The 7,053-nt window shown below is 43.8% G+C and overlaps 1 non-coding gene across 1 annotated transcript; it reads left to right on the top strand.

Moving 5' to 3' along the window:
• The first annotated feature begins 785 nt into the window (after nt 1–785).
• Nucleotides 786–901, top strand: LOC134413468 (U5 spliceosomal RNA). Its single transcript, XR_010026481.1, has one exon. It is a non-coding gene; the product is annotated as a U5 spliceosomal RNA (small nuclear RNA).
• The last annotated feature ends 6,152 nt before the right edge of the window (nt 902–7,053 follow it).

Here is a 7,053-nt window from a genome sequence, read left to right on the forward strand (position 1 = left end):
AGGTCCCTGACAGTATTAACATACTGGGTGCTAAGATCTTTCAACTAGGTTCTGTAATACACACACATCTTCTTCAGGCTAATGGGAGTGTGTGCCTGTTGCAACTTCCTTTCGGCTGATCTGCAGTTTCTTGGGCACGACCGCGCAGGCAGGAACTGGGGGCCCTGCCTTCATATCCGCTGCCACCCATTGGCCAGCATAAGATTGCAAGGAAAGGGAATCCGGGAAGGTTGTTGGTCCCCTTGGAGAAGACGCCCCAGGAATCTCCCCTGCCCTCTATCACGGGCTCTGCACGGGAGCACATCCGAAGTAGGGCGTTATCAGCCACAGTCTCCCAACCCATTGCTATCACATGGGTTTAAGTGAGCATCTAACACGTGTATCACTTTTCGAGCATGTAAAAAGTATATTTGTGTTGATCCGCTATTACAAACAAGAGGTATCCATGCCACAATAGTACAGGAGGACAATTACAGAGCACGTCCTTTTACCGTACAGCACTTAGTTGTTTCTCCCCTCCTACGAAGTGAGGGCGGAAGAGTTAGTGAGCTCATTTGTTTACAGCTGCAACCATGATGCATTGCGCTGAATAATTTTTTCTCTTTGTATTTTCTGTTTATTGTGTATAATGCAATTTTAAACTTAGTAGTACGAAAAATAGGTAGACCTTTCTTCATGTATCTTTTATTGTGGAAAAGCAATACTAATGTACGGCTCCCATGGGTCACTATCACCTAAAGAGCAGACACGGATGCTTCGGCAAGGATGGCACCGTACTATTCTTCATACTCTGGTTTCTCTTCAGATCGTATAAATCTTTCGCCTTTTACTAAAGATTTCCGTGGAGAGGAACATTTATGAGTTTTCAACTAATTTTTTGAGGCCTGACTTCGGTTGGGCTACTCTTTCTGGTTACAAAAAATAGACTATGATAAAGGTTCTTTACTCCAAATTTCTGAGATAATTATTTTTTTTCTTTAAGCATGCTATACTTTGCCAAAATACATGTTTTCTCAAAAGAGAATGCAGTTCGATATATGCTTTCCAGGGAGTAAGTGCCATGGAACTCAATGGGGCTTACTTATGAGTAAATGTGCATAATTAGGTCTACGCTGTTAGCCTCTTTATGTATAAGAATTCCTCACTTTTCTAAGATATCACTAAGAACAGTATGTCATTATTGGGATCATCCATAAAACAGTAAACGCCATCAATTGCAACTACCTCCTTTATAAACTGAGAGACATCTGTAATCGATCGAAATAAAACCTTACATATAAATAAACAGAGAAATACCTTATACTTGGGCGTCTATTATAAATCATTGTGCCGACATCACTATTTCTTTTTTTAATTATACAAACCAGGGCTGAACAACTTGTGGCCTCCAGATATTATTGGACTGCAGCTCCCATCATGCCTCATCATGGGCTATGTGGGCTAAGGCTGTTGGGAGTTGCACAACTTCAGATGTGTACGTATTCTACCAACGATGGCTTGCATGACATTCTGGGAAATGTAGTTCTCCGGTAAATAAGTGGGGGAAATATAGAGCTGGGTGAGCACCGCACAGCATGCTACGAGATGTAGTTCAGTGAGTGCTTGCATCACTTGACTGATTTCCCGGCGGGCTTTGCGGCGCGCCCCGTTCAAAACGGCGGCAGTTGGGTCAATGCTCCTAGTTTGCAGTGCCGGTTTCTGAAGGTGGAAGAGCTGCTCCTTTGCTGACGCCTGAGATTTTTCTGGTAGCATGGAGTCGAGCGTTTATAGGTGCCTTCAGCCAGGCTCGTCGATTAATATTCAGCGTAGCAATGGTAAGTAAGCGTCAAGTGATTGGCAAGAAACGCGATATGCCTTGAAGTGTCTTCTTCCGCCTGCCATACCTGACACGTTCAGATTCTTGTGAGGGCGTTGTGGGAGTGATGCGCATGCGCTACGGTTGCTTTCCCCATTCCCTTGGCGCGGTGGTGGTGGCTCACATAGCTCCCAACAATTTACGAAGAAGGGCTTGAGCATAAACTGGGGGCTTCCCTTCTCTTCCTCATCCCCTCCACCCGTCTTCAGTATATGAATTTGGTTGATTTTGCCCTTTTGGAAATTGGCGCTCCAAGGCTCTGAGTAGGAGGAGTAGCAAACAAGCAACAAGCTCAATTAGAAACTGTCTCTGCAGATCTGGCCAGATGGGGCTATTTCCCAAAAGAGTTGGGAGCTGATTTGGTTCACTTGGAGGTTGCCATTCTGGACAATTTGTGGAATACATCGGTAATTATCGGTAATGCATGTCTTGTCTTCTAGTGACAGTGAGCAATGTAGAGTGGGGACAATTTTAAAAGTAACAGTAGGCACTGGGAGCCAATGTAATGCTTCCTGTATGCAGTGTTGCATCACATTAACCCATTCAGGTGTTTCATGAAGCAGATGTTGCATTTTAGAAGTTCTTGTCTTTTGTACCTGCCAGTGGCCTGATTCACACATAATGCCAAACCATGGTTTATTTAAATCATTTGTTGCCCTACCCTGTTTGTCTGGCAGACAATTAAACCATGGTTTGTTCTCTCAGTTCCTGGACTGTTTGTTTCCCTCTTCCTTCACTTGCTCCCTCCCTGTATCCCAAATGTCTTTGCAACACTGCAGTATTAGCATATAAAGGGCCTGGGTTTTTTACCACTCTTTCCTGCTGCCCCTGTAGCCTGGTGAAACAATCCACAGTACTGGGTTCACACTTAACAACAGGCCATTGTTTAAACAACTCAGAGTTCACAATCCAACAGCAAACCATGGTGAACACATCATTCTGGGTTTGCATGTAAAGACAACCTATGGTTTGTCATTGCATGTGAAGCAGGTCAATATGGCTCAGTTCAGACAACATGTTAGTCAACGCAGTGTGAAAACTTCATTCAGTGGTTGAGTTTTTTAAGGGGTACTCTCCACACAACATGTTCTAACTCTACCACTGCGTTGAGTAAAATCCATCATGATGTTTGACAGTTCTTCCGCAGTCTCTCCTCCCACAGTCCGCCCGATGGTATCCCATCAGCCATTGTTGCAAAAACTAATCCTGGTGGCTCTCCTAGAGTAGCACTCACTCCTTTTGCCACTTTTGCCAGGGAATTCTGTAGCCAGTGGGAAAAGTTAACTCAACGCAACAGAAAGCTCCACGGAGCCTTCCATATACAACGTAACACAACGGTTGTGCAGGAACTCCCCTCTGCACAGCGTGGATATTCAGTGTGGAGTGTTTCCTGCCAGATAACACATTTCTCAACAGTGGTGTAAAAACTTGCTGTGGAAGTGGAATTGTGCTATAAATAAGAAAATAATTGCTTATGACTGGAATTGCTATAGATTGAGTAGTGCTTGACAAGGTCTTGATGCAAATGTTAGCAAATCTTTCCAGTAAAGTGTGTAAAACCCACTTTACGTCACAAACTCAACCCAATTCCCTAACTCTCCTCACTTCTGCATCCAGAAAATGAATGACTGTAACTATCTACTGGACATTGTGGAACAACCTGAATGTGACCTGGAGGCATTTGTGTACCAAGCCCAGAGCTTCATAAATGAAGGATCCAAACGCTTCTTCAATCTGAAAGGTACACAGGGGCTGCATTTCACTAACTCAGCACAGAAGATGGTACGGAAGTGAAAGTGCTACAGGCTCCTGGGAGTTGGCCTTCCAATTTTACTGTGCCAGAATATTCTGCTATGTTACTAACACTTGGCCAATGATGCGGTTAGCACTATATAGAAGTGATACAGAACCATTATATCTTACATTCGATACACAAGATAGTAAAGGGTGGGGAGAGATCTGTGGTTTTACAGTGAGTAATGGTAAGGGAAGCATAATGGGGCCAGAGAAGGTAAGATGAAGCTAGGATGGTCCAGAAATTACTTTGTGTGTTAAATATAGGCCATGTGGAATGACATGAAGTAGACTGCAAGGGTTTGTATAGAAAGGAAAAGACTATTCTGTTTTAAGCAGGCAGAATTTAAGAGTGGAGGGAGGTGATAAAGGAGATGTGATTGATGGGCCAAACTGAGGGGCTGTGAAAGGGGTGTAGGGGAGTGAGAATGCAGGGCAAAGAAATTTAAAGACAAGCACTTTGAGTTTGAGTCATATTTTGTTTGTCCTGTGGGTAGGATATTACTGATTATCCTACCCATTGAGTTTGCCGCCCTTTCAAAAGGTAACTTGGGTGTACATAATACCTCAGTAGGTATTAATAAAAGCAGTGGGCCAGCAAGTCAGTTATACTTGTAGTGCTAGGAACTAAATTAGCAAAATAAAGCCCATGCTGGCATGCCTACAGAACCCTATTGTGCTAGGACAGCATCCTTCAGCTGGCATAGACTGCTCCCAAGGGATGCAAGCTATTAGGTTTCCCACAGTTTTTATGGTAGGTGGAACGTTGTCTCACCTTCATCTTGTCCTAGTTCATTTAATGTTATCTGTGCTCCCAACTTAACAGTATGTTGACACTTTCAAAAGAACTATTTCATATGGGACCACTTTTCTTATGGTAAAAGTGGGTTAGAGAATAGGCCTAGAGTCTTCCTCCAATTACTTTTTTGTTGGGCTATTTATTAAAGTGATCCTGTGAGTGTATACAAATGGAAAAGTTGAAATGCATTCATGGGATTGTGTAAAAGCAGATTTGTTACAAGTAGTGGTGGTTTTGTACACACACTCTCTGTCTGTCTCTCTCTCTATATATATGGTGTTGCATAGAGATAAGTAGGATGTTTAGGTGTATGCTGCACTGAGTATGTTTTGTGTAGGCTGGGTTCCTGCTTCTTTCTGAACTGGGCTCTCCTTGGTTATGCTGTATGAACCTCATGCTGACTTTACTCTCTTCTGTCTTTTCCCCCTCCCTGCAGACACTCTGGAAGAACTATCCATTGCCTTGCAGATGGAAGAGCAAGCCAGCCAGCATCTGAATAAGAGACAACTTCAATAGTCATCCACTTCTTAAATGAATATTTTTCCTTCTCTGTCTGTCATTTCTTTGGTTTGGTGTTACTGTATTTTAAATGCAAGCAGACGATTCAGCCTATCTGGTCCCTATTTCTGCCAGAATGTAGCATTTCTGAGACTGTTCCTCCTAATTTTTTTTAGTATTGAAAGCTATACATGGAGGGTGCTTTAGTGACACTTGGTAAGCATGTGTACATAAAATCTTTTTCTAGTGTACATAAAATGTTTGGCTATATATGTTTCAATGTTACAATTGAGTGAAATCTAGTGAATCTTAAACTGGATATGCTGTTGTATTTACTGTTGTTAAAACTGAGAAAAAACAGTAGGTGACGCTTTTTAAATAATAAATATTTCTGAATTCATTAAGTTCTACCTTGCAGGGGCATTGAAACAGTTTCTACAGGTTTCTATATGGAATTATAGACTGTCAATGGATTGAGCCGCGTACTCCCTGTAAAAAGATCTCCACTATAACATTGATCAGCTGGAGATTTTTTTTTCCTCATAGGGAGGCTGTTTTTAGCAGTGTCTGTATAGCAAGTATAACAGGCTTACTCTCTCTTCAGCCTAGATGTGGGGTGAGGAAGCCTTGAAACAAGCCCTCCCCCATTGCAGTTATCCAAGAACTTGTCTTAATTTGTCCTTTGCTTTTTGCCTGTCTTTTGCTCTCCAGCCTCACTGCTACAGAGCTAATGTGAAACATATATAGGGTTTCAAAAGGCTGGGCCAGTCTCGGCTCCACAGATTCCTGCTAGAGTAACTCCTCACATTCTCAGTAGTAGCTTTCTTCCTGGAGTTGTTTGTGAACAATCTGTGCATGTTGGGATGGAAGATAACATGTTGAGCTGGAAGAGTGTATTTAGTGTTGCTGGATATAGCTTACCAGCTAACACACATGGTAGAGAGACAAATATTCTGCATATACTAGCTGTACCTGGTGTAACATATGCTGTTGTAGCAGATCTTAAAGTTTATTAATTAAATATCATCATGGGGGCACGGGCTGCTTGGAGGCCGCCGATACAGCGCCGTCTGGCAGACCTGGGGGTCAGGGGGAGGGGAAGCAGATGTCCCCCTCTCCCTGGGGTTTGTCAGCCTTGGGTGGGCTGCCTGCCCAGCTTGCATGAGATAGGGCCGGGGCTCACAGTAGGCGAGCGGCCTCCCACACGGCCACCAAGGGCCCCGGCCATGCCTTGCTCATACTCCGGACCGTAGTGCTGCCCCCTTCGTGGGGGGGATGGGACGAAGAGGCATAAAGGGGGGTAGGATTACCTTGGAAAGCCTGGAGGAGTCGGGCGAGGGACTTAGCAACCTGTATCAGCTGAAGCCTTTATGGAAACAAACCTGTGTGTGTGTATATATATATATATATATGTTATAGAACAGTCTTCCCCAGCCTGATGCCCTCCAGATCTGTTGAACTACAACTTCCATTATCCCAAGCCAGCAGCAGACATTGACACTAAGGGAGCAATCTAAGCTCCTGGAGAGCTTGGCTGAATCGAGGTTGGATGTTGCTGCCCTTGGGAAAAGAGATCTGCAGACAGAGAAGACAGTCCACTGCTGGAGTGTAAAACACTCTGTTGCACCTGTATAAAGCTCCATGGCCATTGTTGCTCCAAAAACAGTAAGGGCTGAAAGTGGGGTGGATAAGGAATAGGACTTGTATTGGCTGGATTCAAAGCCTTGGCATTTCTGCATCATGCCCCCAACAAGAGACAGAAACTATGCCAGCTTTGGAGCTGGTGTAGTTACTTTCCCTGCTATTGAAACCATGGGAGAAGGGCAGAAAAAAAGATGACTGAGGGCTGAAAAAGGAATAAAGCTGGCCGAGGTGGGCCTAGCAGGGCTTAGGAAGTGGTGATTCTTCTGCTATGGACTCTTCCTCCATAGGATCGCTCTGCCTGTGTATTGAGATCTTGCAACAAGGAACCTATCAAATCTGTATGCATCAGGCATGTGAATCCAATTTCTGGTCTCTGAGAAACTAGGAAAATGCTGGTATTGAAACCTGGCATGTATTTACTGCCCTCCTATCCAATACATCTGATAGTTGTGGTTTTGAAAAA

Source organism: Elgaria multicarinata, chromosome 1 (assembly GCF_023053635.1).
Source record: "Elgaria multicarinata webbii isolate HBS135686 ecotype San Diego chromosome 1, rElgMul1.1.pri, whole genome shotgun sequence".
Lineage (NCBI taxonomy): Eukaryota > Metazoa > Chordata > Lepidosauria > Squamata > Anguidae > Elgaria > Elgaria multicarinata.